Source organism: Geotrypetes seraphini, chromosome 1, assembly GCF_902459505.1.
Source record: "Geotrypetes seraphini chromosome 1, aGeoSer1.1, whole genome shotgun sequence".
NCBI lineage: Eukaryota > Metazoa > Chordata > Amphibia > Gymnophiona > Dermophiidae > Geotrypetes > Geotrypetes seraphini.
The window spans coordinates 71,044,788-71,059,340 of NC_047084.1; the positions used below are offsets into that span (position 1 = coordinate 71,044,788).

Sequence of the window (14,553 nt, forward strand, 5' to 3'; positions counted from 1 at the left end):
TATCTGCATAAGCAGTAACACAAAATAGGAGTGGTAAAAGAGAAAACACTGCTCTGATGGACCTTCTTATACTAAGGATGCCTAAGTAGCGTCTGAAGTCATCGGCACCGTTTGAACTTCCCGCCAGAAAACATTCAAATCTGATTGGGCGTGCTTTAGGTGTGGTTTGGGCAAACACACTTGTACTGACTTTTAATCAATTCCTTCACTTCTCAAAGCTTTTACTAGAAGCCATTTCTCATATGCTTAGTCTGTTACCAAATTCTAAATAAAGTTCTCTCTATAGCTCTATGCCTTAAGGTGCTGCTTTTATCTTCCATACATCTGGGGTTCAAGTCTTAAGTGCGGTTAGCAGATATTTGATATTCATTTTTCTACCAGAAAACCTTCAAACTCTTTGGCCATTCCTTTGCTTAAACATATTTGAGTTGATCTTTAAAATGATTTGCAGCAATTCTCATGTGTATAAAGCAGCCTGTTCTCTCTCATCCTAAACCCCCTCCCCCACCCCAACACACACTCCTCAAGCATGAAACCACAACCAGCCAAGCTGAATATACCAACAGGAATGTCTCTAGGGTACATCTCAAAAACATGTACCTTCCTTCAATACCTGTCCAAGCCCTCTGAAGTTTTAGTAAACTCTTCTACCTGTTGACCTGTGTGGATATTGGATAGAAGGAAATCCATTCCTACCACAATGGCTTGTAGCAGAGAGAAGATGAATGTATCTGATGCATCTGTGCCTGCAAACTGTAGAATGCTGATGAAAAACAGCAAAGTCCACCACTTATGAGAGCTGTTAAAATGCTGTTAAAATGAGTGATAGTGAGGGTGCGATTTGAACCAAGGAACTTCAGAAGATGGACAAGGTGCAACAAGGCACATTAACCTGGTGAGCCACAAATGGCATCTTTCTGTCAGAAGAGAAGTTTCCTCCCATGACAGCTTAGGATGTCCTAGCCATGGGAAGGAGAAAATAAGTTTGCCTGGGAAGGGAAATGTGCTGCTAAAAATGGTAAAGTCCACCATCTAGACCCTCTTATGACAGCTAATAGGAAGTTGTTAAAATGAGTGAAGGTGGAATTTGAACTGGGGTATTTGAGAAGATAGACAAGGCGCATTAACCTGGTGAGCCACAAATGCTTTCTTTGTGGTGATTGTGATATGATAGCTAATCAGATGATACATAGTCAGGTCAGTCAACTATGATATGAAAGGGCAGTGAGATCCACCTGAGTAGCTCTATGGGTTAAAGTCCTGTGCTGTCATACAGAGGTTGTGAGTTCAACACCCAGTGCATCTTTTAATTGTGGCATACTACCTTGAAGGTGTAGCTTGATGATGTCACAGTGAGATCAGCTTTGTGAAGCTGAAGAGCTCCATTTTGGAATGAGGGAAAATGCATGTTAAGGTCTGTATCTGGTTTTTCTCTTTTTAAGCGCTGAGAAATGAAGTAATGTGTGCAATAATGATATGTTTTTCATGTTCTTTCTTGTTTGTTGAGAAAAAAGGGGGTTCTTTTTAAGCAGGAAAGCCAAAGGTGATGTAATGAGTAAATCATATTATTGTTTGGGCAGAAAAGTACTATTTTTGCATACAATATGTTTATATTGATGTGCTCTATTGATATGGCGGCTTATTAAATCTATTAGGAGGGAGAAAGAAGAAAAAAAAAACATATTCAAACTCACTATAGGGAATATTGTTGTGGAAGCGGAAAGCATGCCTAACTTGCATCTATAGGAAGTCTCCTGCAAAGAAAGCTGAAACTGCATTGAAATGAAGCAAAAACTACACTTAGACCAGCTGTACCTTCGCCTACATTTTAGACGCGGTCTGCCGCCTAAGTAGCGTCTATGTGATGCCTATCCTTAACCATACCCAGGTAACGCCCCTGTTACGCCCACGTCTACAACCTTAGACATGACTTTTCTCTAAACTGGCGTCTATGTTCTGAGAACATCTATCTGATGCCTATCTTCGTCTAAGTCCCAATTAACGCTTGTTAAGACCCTTAAATGGCTTATTATCCAGTTAAATCGGACATCTAAACCATGCCTAAAGTTAGGCGCACTTTATAGAATCTATGCCTAAATGCTCCTACACTGCTCGGACACTCATAGGAATTCTATGAGCGTCGGAACAGCGTTGGAGTATTTAGAGCTCTACCTTGGCTTAATAAAATGGGATAATTTTTACTTAAGTCAACAGTAGGTTAAATCCATAGAAAAGATCAGATGAGGGGAGAAAATATTTTTGGCAAAGTCGACCCTTCCTTACCTCCTGCCCCTCCGCCATCCAGCCACAACCTGCTGATTCTGGGCTTCTTCATTTATAGAGCAGTGATTTATTCAGTTATTAACACAGGATACCTTATCCAACCCAAACTACTCTGGGGGGGGAGGTTGTTAACAATTAGCTCTGCTGAAAGTCAGCTGTGTACATTATACAAATATGAAATTCATCTTAATGTCCTTTAAAACAACTGGGAAAATTGCCTACCACCTGACATAACTAATGAACTGTAAAACCTGTAGTCAGAAATTAGCACAGTGACTGGGATTTTGAAAATTTGTGAAAACTAAATAACAGCACTTGTGTTTTAGACATTGCTGTGTTTTGGGTTTCAAGAAGTACTCATATAACTCCTGTGTTGAAGAAACTACACTGGTTACCAATGCAGCAGAGTGCAGTTTAAGATTGCTGCAATTATACACCAGACACTGTATCATGCTTCTCCAAAGATCTTACAAGAATGTTTTGAAATCTATAAACCGAAAAGAGAGCTCAGATCTGAAAATGGGATGAAATTAAGTTTGGAGGGAAGAATGTCGATAATGCATGTTAAGATCGGAGCATCAGTGATATCTGTGGCTAGAACGATGGAATGCCCTGCCTGGTATTTTGCGATTCTGTATTGGGAGGATGAACTTTAAGAAAATGCTGATCATGCAATTATTTGCCAATGCCTTCCTATGCTTTTTTCATTTCAATATGTTTATTAAACATTTAAAGTACAGTATCATAAAAAGTGAATACATAGCAGAATCATGTTCAAGAATAAACCAACAAACAATCTGCACTAATCAATGACAGTTATTCCTAATATTGCAAATACAAAAGAATCTAAATAGGCAGATGCAAAAGGAATATACAGAACGGTAGACTATCTATATTAGTTCACAATAAGAAGACAGCAAAGCCCATCTCTGTTCATGTGTATGTATACATCCACATCTCTCAGCAAAACAACGCTCATATCGCATGATCAAGCATACATTGTGCCACCATAAATTATACGTGAGGTTACCAGCATTCTTCCAATTAGTCAGAATAAGTTTAATAGCAATGAGCAGTAGACATTTCAAGTTCAAATATGTTTATTGATTTTCAAAGATAAAATAAAACACAAAAGTATTCGGCAAGGAATGCATTGAGAAAGATAAATATACATTGACAAAAATAATGCCTTAGTACACTCTAGAGCATAACATAAAGAAGTGAAGTAGATCGTCTTAACAATAATAAGGTACCATGATATCTCAATGCCAAATATATCCTAATCCTGGAGAGGAGGAGGAAAGAAAAGAGATGAAGAGATCAGGTGATATGAAGCAGTTAATCCAGATGATTGGAAAAGAAGGAGAAGATCAAAAAGATGGAGAGCAGGGCGGGCATCAACATCCATAATAAGTAGTTATATATCAAATGTAAAGAACAGTAATTCAGAATATAGCCATCTGGGAAGTCAACGGTTATAAAGAAAAATGTTGTATAGGTTCCCAAATGCGAGATATGGTCAGGGATCTATTAGAGAACTCTGCCGCTTTGATCTCGTATGAATGAATCATGAGAACTGAGTTCCACCAGAACACGATGTTAAGGGTATCTGCAGATTTCCAGTTGTGGAGGATCATTTGGATCGTAAGGGCAATCAGTATGTTAAGGAGAGATTGTTGACTAGAGGTAAGTGGGTCTATCACTGCCAGAGACCTAAAGAGGAGAATGTCAAAAGTGAAATCAGATGTGATAGGTAATATACGCCGAATAAGTCCCCATACTTTAGTCCAGAATGAGGCGAGAATGGGACAAGATGGTGAAGATTGCCCATTTCCGCAGAACAATGCCAGCAAAGATTAGAGTCCCTAAGTCCAGCTCGAAACAACTTGTAAGGTGTCCAGAAAACATGGTATGCTAAAAAGTAGAGTGATTGAGTCAAGCTAGCAGAGGCGGTGGGTCGAATAATTTTACAGAAGTATCGTACCCAATCCTCGTCAGAGCCGCGCCAAGAGATAAAATTCGCCCAGGTGTTGGTGGTCCTGTTGGATCTAGGGAAAAGATGCGATCTAAGTTCTTTATAGAAGAGAGAGGTCGAATGTCCTAGAAGAAAGCCCTGTTGAGATAGGGTGATAAAATGGGATGTCTGAGAGAAGGTGAAAATAGGAGAGTATTTTTTCAGGCAGTGAGAAAGTTGAAGCCAGTGAAAACATTCTGAAGGGGGTAAGTTGAATTTATCCATAATCTGAGAGAAGGACAATAAGGTTTCTTTGTTCATTACTTGACCCAGTGACCATATACCTTTATCAATCCATAAGTGCCAGCGAATGAAACGATTATCTATGTTGAATAAGGAGTTGTACCACAAAGGAGCAGCCAAAGTATGTCTTCTATCAGAATTGGAGAAGGTATCAAAATGTTGTATAGCCTGAAGAGTTGCGGAAATGGTAACAGATTTAGAAGGAAGAGTGGACGGAGAGATATATGGTAAGCAAGATATGGGAATATGGTTTGAAAGATATTGTTCAATGTGAACCCAGGCAGCATAGTCATTATCCGTGTCCATGACCTGTAACCATATAGAGCTATAGCGAAGTAATGCTGCGATATGGTATAAAAAGAAATCGGGGAAGCCCACCCCACCGTCCTCCTTGGAAGATTTGAGAATTTTCATTGAAATACGAGGAGGTTTTCTATTCCAAAGATAATCTGATAGCTTGCTCTCTATGGATTTGTAAAAAGCTTTGGGGGCTAATCTAGGAAGCATGGAGAGATAGTAGTTGATAATCGGGGAGATGGTCATTTTGATAGCTTCCAGCCGCCCCCACCAGGACACTGAAAGAGGAGACCACCTTTTTAAGAGAGTATCTACTTTGGTAGTTATAGCTGATAAGTTGATGGACATCATAGTATTAGTATCCTGATGAAAGAGAGTTCCGAGGTATTTCAGGGAGGAGTCTGCCCATCGAAAGGAGACCGGACCGCAATCAGATAAGGAGGTGACATCGTTAAGAGGCATAATTTCAGATTTGTCCCAATTAATGCGGTAACCCGATCCTGAGGAGAAATCAGAAACCAATTGAAGTAAAATAGGGATAGAGGAAGCTGGTTTGGAGAGGAATACAAGTAAGTCATCAGCATAGGCCAGAGTTTTAACCTGTATAGATCCAACTTGGATCCCTAGAAGATGAGGATGTTGACGGATGGCTAACAAGAGAGGTTCAAAAGCTAGGTTGAAGAGGAGCGGTGAGAGAGGACAACCCTGGCGTGTACCTCTATTAAGATGGACAGGGGAGGAGAGGGAATCGTTAATCCTCAGTCTGGATGAAGGTTTGGTATAGAGAATTCGAACCCAATCAACAAAATTCGGACCACAGCCAAACCAGGATAGAGAGGTAAATAGGTGACTCCATTCAACCATATCAAAAGCTTTCTCAGCATCAAGGGATATCGCAACCAGGGGATCAGTAGAGGAGTGAGCTAAGTCAAGAATGGCATTAAAAGTACGTGCGTTGTCTCCAATAAAACGGTTTCGCATGAAACCTATTTGATCCGGATGAATAAGGATACCCAGAATTTTATCCAAACGAAGAGTCAGAATTTTCGCCAGAATTTTACAGTCAGTATTTAACAGTGAAATGGGTCTGTAGTTAGCTACATTAGTGTCATCCCTCCCAGATTTGGGGAGAACAATGATGTGAGCCTCAGTAAAACTCCCTTGATCGTCTGGGAAAGAAAATAGATAGTCATAAAGTTGTTTCAGCATCGGGACTAGATCGCTAGAGAAAGTCTTATAAAATTCGATTGGATAGCCGTCCGGCCCTGGAGATTTATGAGAGGCGAGCAAATTAATAGTTTTTAAGATCTCTGATTCCAGAATGGGTGCTTCTAGACAAGAAGCCTGAGATTGAGATAAGGAAGGGTGTGCTATATCTTGGAAAAAGGTATTACTAGGCTTAGTGGAGATATCCGCAGAGGAGGAGTAGAGCTTCTCATAGAAGGAAGTGAAAATTTGAGAGATAGAAGCATCATCAGTGACTAAAGTGCCATCCTCCCTTTTCAAGGCAGCAACTCTCGAGCGTTGCTTACGATTGGCCAGATATCTGGCTAGAGAGCGACCAGCCTTATTGGCCGAGGTATACATACCGGATTTAGAAATGATAAAGTCTTTTTGAGCCTTTAGGCGAGAGAGAGAGTTGTATTCAACTCTTTTCTGGATGAGTTCCGGTAAGACCTGAGGAAGCTTGTCATGAATTTGTTGTTTTTCCAAAGTGGATATATCTCGTTCCAACACGTCGAGTTTAGATGAATCCGATTTACGTTTCCATGCTAAAAAACTGATCACTTCTCCCCTGAGGCTTACTTTAAAAGCCTCCCAGACAGTATTGAAGGAAGGAATGGAGGGGATATTGTTAGTAAAGAATTCAGAGATAAAATTATGAATTTTGTCCTGAAAAGTGGATTCTGAAAGAAGCGAGGTGTTGAGGCGCCATACATGTTTAGGAAAAACATGTTGTATTTCAATATGTAGTCCAATAGGAGCATGATCGGATAGTATGATAGGATGTATGGTGGAGGCTCGAATTTGAGGGAGGAGAGATTTGGAGATGAGGAAGTAATCGATTCTGGAGTAAGACCGATGAGGGGCAGAGTGAAATGTAAATGAGCGCTCATCGGGATGTAAAAGTCTCCAAGGATCACATAGACCCAGATCTGTAATGACATTATGAAGTTCAGTCCACATTTTAGGGATGCGGAAATGAGATGGAGACATTCTGTCTAGGAGGGTATCCAATGGAAGGTTAAAGTCTCCGCCAACTATCAAAGGATATTCAGAAAAATTTAAAAGAGTGTCTCGCAGTGTTAACATGAAAGAGGGAGTATCAATATTTGGTGCATAGAGATTGAGCAAAGAGATTCTAATTTCTCCTATGAGCACTGTGGCAATTATCCACCGACCCTTAAGATCAGAGGATTGATGAAGGATATTGGCCTGAAGAGATGATTTGAGCAAGATGGAAACTCCTCTTTTCTTATGAAGTGCTGGAGAGAATATGTGTGTGAGGAAACCAGGAATCTTGAGTAGGGAACAGTCCTTAGAATTAAGGTGAGTTTCCTGTAAAAACAGAATATCATAATTTTTTAGTATAAGATAGTCCATAATTTTCTTGCATTTTAAGGCTTGGTTTATACCATTGACATTCCAGGAAGCGATCCTAATGGATGTCATAGTAGTGTAGTAGAAATTGTATGAGATGTATATCCCCGAAGGGGATGCCCGCCCCAAGAAAGAACAAGAGAAAGAAGTAAGAGAAAGATAAAATCCAGAAGAGAGTGAGGATCAGGAACCACCTCCAGGAGGAGAGGGAGAAAGCAGAGAGTGCCAGTTTGCCCAAGAAGCAGTGGCAAGGCAACAAGCAACCCACTATAAGGCCAGGAGATATAATGCTGATACCAACAATGGTAAGTAATACAAAAACATTGTAATATAATTATACAAAGAAGGAGAACAAATACCAACTATGGTAAATAAGAGAATAATAATGTACCCTTCAACCATGAAAGGTAACAACAGTAGTTGTGAAAAATTAGGGTGAACAAAATACCGGAACAGGTCAACACAGAGAATCCAACAGTAAGAGGACTCAGAGGGATAACGACAGGCAGAAGAGGAAACATAACAACCTGTAGAGTCAATCCCCGAGAATAAACACCAACCCTACATCATTTTTAGTATCCAGCCCCACCATGTGTGTACAGCACAAGTAGATCCTAGAGAATTTAAACCCCACAGCAGCTTATTGAGAACACTTTAGGAAGTCTCAATGCAAGTAAATGATATTCAGATCCAGGAATGCTAGCAAATTAACATAAGCAGGAAAAATCAGAAGAAAGATGATTCAAAAAAAAAGGGGAAATGTGTCAGTCTAATAAGGTACATGATAAAATATAAAGTCAGGAGTGAAAGTAGTAGAAAAATACAGAATATATGCAGCGTGGTAAAAGCAGTACAACCCAATGTGGGATCAGTGAGGATAGGATAATAAATAAAGTTCATCAAACAAGTAAGGTACAGGTTCTTATAGAAATATCCAACTCAAAATTCATGATAATAATAACAATTCATAAGGGGAGAGGGACAGAGGGAACATAACAGTTCAAAAAAGATTTCATCAAGCAATCGGGGTGCCAGTAATCACAGGGAGTATCAGAGCTTAGATTCAAAATATTATGAAACATTCAATTGATTGAAAATAGAGTGTGGGCATGGTATCAAAAAGAATTTCATCTAGCATAACAGGTATATTTAATCATTAAGTAAATCTAAGGCAAAGTTCAGAGTATAAGTAAAATTCATTGCATTTGAGAGATAGAAAGATTGTGGCAAAATGGTTAAATTCATTCATCATGAAAGTGCATTTAGTCCATAAAACAAATCGAGATCCGTAAAATTAATAATACTTATAGTTCAGGGTAATTACAGGTATCGTAGGAGCGTAGCAGTAGGAAAAAACTCATCAGTCAATTTTATTGCAGTTAATCGGGAAGAGGAATCAGGCAATAAATCATAATAGTACAGATAGTTCATTACAGAGGTAGAGAGGTGCCCCTGGAAAAGAAGAAAGGAAAAGAAGCAATCAAGTTCATAGAAGGATTGCGGTATTTCATAAGCTGAGCTATAAAGTAAGGCAGCGGGAGAGGGGAATTAATATAGATCAAATTTATACAGTAAGGAGCACAGTACAAAGACGGTACAAGGAAAAGAAAGAAAAGGGAGCAGAGATAGGCAGGCGTAACTTAGCAATAAAAGAAATTTAGGAAGAGACCATGAGCGGGAGTAAAATAGGAGAGACAGTAAGTAGGAATTAAAAGGGAGGAACGAAAAGGAGGGAGGAAGAAGAAGGCGGGAAAAGAAGGGGTCGAAAAACAAAATGGAGATCCAAACCAACAGCGTAGCAACACTGCACAACAATTTTTTGGTTAAGTCTTGATTCCTGAAAAGTTTTTGGTGATTATGACAGGTACCAACTTGGTATGCTCAAATATGGTTTTGGTTTTACTGCATCACGTAAGAACTATGAGAAATAGACATTTTTATGTTTACTGACAATAAAATATATAGTCAAGTTTACGTTTCGCACAAGCGACTAAATGAAACAGAATTAAAAGTGTTTTGCTCCCGAGTTTCTTTTATATTCAGTGTCTGGTGCATCACGTTGTAGCATCCAACAATAGTCGGCAAGCATTGACGGATTCCAATTGCCCTGGTATCGTTTCTCCATCGTAGCTATGTCTTGATGAAACCTTTCACCGTGCTCGTCACTCACAGCACCGAGATTTGCGGGGAAGAAGTCCAAGTGTGAATGGAGGAAATGAATCTTGAGTGACATATTGCACTTCATTCTCTTGTATGCTTTGAGAAGTTTGTCTACCAGCTGAATGTAGTTTGGGGCTCTGTAATTGCCCAGAAAATTGTCAACAACGTCTTTCAAGGCTTTCCAGCCAATTTTTTCCGGCCCAACTAACAGATCTTCAAATCGCTTGTCACTCATAACATGTCTGATCTGGGGGCCAACAAAAATACCCTCTTTGATCTTGGCATCAGTTATTCTTGGGAACATCTGTCTTAAATAACGAAAACCTTCCCCTTCCTTGTTCATTGCTTTCACAAAATTCTTCATGAGTCCCAGTTTAATGTGAAGAGGAGGCAAAAATATCTTTGTCGGGTCAACAAGCGATTCATGTGCTACATTTTTCTGTCCTGGAACTAACTTTTTACGGAGTGGCCAGTTCTTTCTAGAATAGTGCGACTCTCTGTCTCGGCTGTCCCATTCGCAGATGAAACAGCAGTACTTTGTATAGCCAAGCTGCAGTCCTAGTAACAGAGCAACGACTTTGAGGTCTCCACAGATATTCCAGTTATACCTGGTATACTGGACATACTTTAGTAACATTTCCATATTCTCATATGTTTCTTTCATATGTGCTGCATAGCCAACAGGTACTGAAGGATAAACGTTGCCATTGTGCAACAGAACAGCTTTCAGGCTTAACATTGACGAATCAATGAAAAGACGCCACTCTTCCGGGTTGTGATCACAACCAAAGACCGAGAACAATCCTTCAATGTCACAACAGAAACAGAGACTGTCGACTTGTGCAAAAAATTTGGTTATATCATGATGCCGGTCTCGAAACACAGAAATTTTCGTACCTGGTGATAGCAAACACCATTCCTGCAGTCTCGAACCTAGCAGCTCAGCTTTTGCTTTTGACAGACCCAAATCTCTGACCAAATCGTTCAATTCGGACTGTGTTATCAGATGTGGATCGCCTGATGAGGATGGTTCAAAATCCGGGTCAATGTCACTGTTAGAACCCTGCACTGCAGTTTCTTCATCTGGTTCGTCTAAGGTCCAATCCTCTGGTGGTTTCGGAACTGGAAGACTGTCATCATGTGGCATGGGTCTCATTGCTGAAGGCAGATTAGGATATTCAATTGACTTCTTGTTTTTGGCAGAGAAACCAGACACATTAGTCAAACAGAAATAACAGTCCGTCACATGGTCTTTCTGTTCTCGCCATATCATCGGAACAGCAAATGGCATCGTCTTTCGAGTACCTCTGAGCCAGGCTCTCAGACTAACAGCACATGTCGCACAGCAAATGTGAGGCGCCCATTGCTTGTCTTGATCACCTATTTTGCAGCCAAAATACAGATGATAGGCTTTCTTTACAAGGGCAGTCATCGAACGTCTCTGAGGCGTAAGTGTATATTCCCCACAGATATAGCAGAATGTGTCGCGGCTGTTACGACACCGACGAGACATATTGCCCGACACCAAAACGTCTATAGCATCAAGCTTACTTACTGTTATATTGCTACAGCTACTATACTACTATACTTTACTATACTGATACTATATACACACACGGACTATCTATATTAACCAAATGAGCAGGATCGGTGTATGGAAGCCACCATTATAGCATGGTGAGACAGCGCAAGCTCGTTCAGACCTGCCCAGACATGCCCAGGATGTCATCTTCCATAAAACAGCTTCCAACCTGGCTAGATTTTATGCATGGACATACCCAGGCGGCACAAACCGTTGTTGATAAGACACTTATGGGAGAAAAAATTGTTTGCATCCAAATATAAGAAAAAATCACGACAAAATTGAAGATTTCTCTGAAATGGTACGTGATGGGTAATTTTTGATGTAATATTCATGATCAGCACCCAAAATTCTATAAGAAACACCCAGCAGTGTTCAGGAAGCAAAAACTTTGTTGTGCAGTGAAATAAAATGACCCAAAAATACGCTAGTGAAGGGATTATAAGAAGGTGGAGTTCAGTAAGAGTAGTCCGAAGAGGGGTCTAGTCGAGTGTTGTTCTGGTACAGGCAGATAGTATAACTGCAAATATAAGGTAGATGAGGGTTGTGCAGATCAGGAAACTCCGATCACCCCATTTTGGTCTGATGGATCCAGGAGCGCAATACTTCAGGATCGGAGTAGTTGTCAGTCTTGTTATGATATGTCACACGGAGACGGGCCGGATAGAAAAGGCCATATTGTGCCCCTAGATCTTTGAGGTCCTGGCGTAGTGACAGAAATGTTTTGCGCTTCGCGGCAGTTGCCGGAGCAAGATCAGGAACGATGATTATCTTTCTGCCCTGGTAGAGCATCGAAGCCTTTCCCTTGGCGGTGATCAAAATCGATAGTGCTTGTTGAAATCGGAGCACTTTGACTATAATAGGTCGTGGGTGTCTGGCGCCTTGCTGAGGTGTGGAGGGCGAGCGGTGAGCCCTTTCGAGTTCCAACGCTGGTGAGAAATCGAGATCTAGAAATTTGGGGAGCGGTGAGGAGCAGTGAGAGACGAGTCGAGATCTCTTCGAGTTTGCATTTCTTTAATAAATAATTATACCTTGATGCCCCATACGAAGAGGAAAGGGGTGGTTAGGGGTCCTTCCTCACCGGCCCTGGCATCCACCCCGCTCCAGCAAACCATGGACCGCTTCTTTTCTGCTCTTCCGGCACCAGCATTTTCCGGAGTGGAGAGCCTGGCTTTGGGCGGCGAGTTGAGGGAGTCGCTTGCCCTTTCGGGCATTGAAACATCCTTGTCTCCTCCGGTTGCCCTCACACCTCCGTGTCCAGCGACCACCGAGGCGCTGGGGCGGGAGGCACGCGATCCCGGAAGTGGAGGCGCGGGGTCTCCTGGCGGGGGTACGGCATCCGAGTTTGGTCAGCTGATGGAAGCAAGCAAGAGTGGGGAGAATTTGTCTTCACCGACGGAGGTTTCCTTACACAACATCTGGTCTTTGCTTCAGCGGATGGAGACAAAAATGGAAAAATCTTCGGAGGAGGTAACTAAAATAGTGGAGAACTTAGACTCATTGACTAAAACTGTGGAAACAATGAAATTGAACTCTGTTGTTCAAACTAAGCAAATGCAGGAGAAGATACTGCATCTACAACAGTTTAAGGTGGCTTCTATTAAAGATAGTACTTCTATTCATAAAAAATTAGAGCAATTTGAAAATTTTAATAGACGCTTGAACCTCCGTATTTTAAATTTTCCCCAAATTCCGGGTATATTGCCTTTTGACTTATTGAAAAGATATTTGATTGAAAATTTAAAGATTTCCTCAAATTGTATTCCTCCAATAAACAAAATTTACTATTTACCAAATAAGAAGATACCTGGAAGAGAAGGAGGAGAGAATGAGATTGAGAAAGATAGAAGAATAAAAGATAAAGAAATAGAATTTGCTGACGTGACTGCTCTTCTTGAACAAACAATAACTGTTGACGTTGATAGAGCTACGCTCTTAGTATCATTTGTTTTTGAACAAGATGTGAATATGATTATGAAATTGTTCTTTAAAAATTCACAAAAGTTATTTGGGGAACAGAAAATATGGATATACCCTGACGTCGCAAAGACTACGCAAGAACGGAGGAAAGAATTTCTTTCTATGCGTCAAGATACTATTAATTTGGGAGCAACATTTCTTCTAGCATACCCCTGCAAATGCTTGGTTAAGTATTTGGGAGTCAAATACACTTTTTTTTCTCCAAACCATCTGAAGGAATTCCTAGATGTGAAAAAGATCATTAAGGACTGAGGGATAACGAACTTTAATAGCTGGTGCTTAGATACATTAAGCCTATTTGTTTTTTTTTTTTTTTTTTTTTTCTTTATTTATTTGATTATTCATTACAATATCTTTGTAACAAACATGCATGAATGAACACAGAAAATACAAATGTAAATTCCCAATCGGGGATTAACATAATATAAGGAAACTATTTCAACAATGTCCTAGTTCACATTAAAACTGATAGCCAGTACAAATAAAACATCAAAGCAAATCTTTCTATCTACTATCTAGGAACAGGCAAATGGCTAATATATATATTATACATCATCCTCCAAAAATAAACTGAATATTAGGAATTAAACTTTCAACAAAGGTTTCTCTTTAATAAAATCTTCCACCTGGGCTGGATCAAAAAACACATATTTATCATTTCCATATGATATCAGGCATTTACATGGAAATTTTAAGAAGAAAGTAGCTCCGACTGCCAAAACCTTAGGCTTTAGCTGAAGGAACTGTTTCCTCTTAAACTGGGTTTGTCTAGAGACATCTGGAAAAATTATCACCCGTTGACCACAAAACATCTCTTGCTTTTTCAGGAAATATAATTTCAAAATATCTTGTTTCTCAAGTTCTGTCTTGAAGGTCACGAGAAGAGTTGCTCGTTTCTCAATTATGTCTTTAGATGACTCCAAAAACTGTGATACATTCAAACTCTCTGGTGATACTATTCTATCCATTCCACCTTCCTCTACCTTTTCTTTGGAATCTCTTGAAATGTAATATAAATTATCGACCTCAAAGGTCTCCACTTTGTTATAATGTAATATCTCCCTCAAATACATTTTCAAGAGTTCCATTGAAGAAAGGTAATGTGTGGTAGGAAAATTTAACAAACGAAGGTTTTTAACTCTAATAGCATTTTCCATTTTTTCTAATTTAGCATGTAACATCATACTATCCTTTATATTAGAAACAGCACTAGCTTGTAAATTACCTACTGCCTGATCTAACTTTTCAACCTTTACAGCTGTTTCTCCAATTTTATTATTTTGTTCTTTAATTTTCACAGTTACATCAGATGAGAATTGACATAAGTTCAAAACGGTTTTTTGTAAAGATGACTCTATTCTGTTAATACTAAGCCAAACATCATTTAGAGTGA

The 14,553-nt window shown here is 39.8% G+C and overlaps 1 protein-coding gene across 5 annotated transcripts in view; it reads left to right on the forward strand.

Annotated features, from left to right (window-relative positions):
* Nucleotides 1–14,553, forward strand: part of PRLR (prolactin receptor) — a 311,196-nt gene that overhangs the window by 114,786 nt on the left and 181,857 nt on the right. The gene's annotated exons all lie outside the window — the stretch shown is intronic.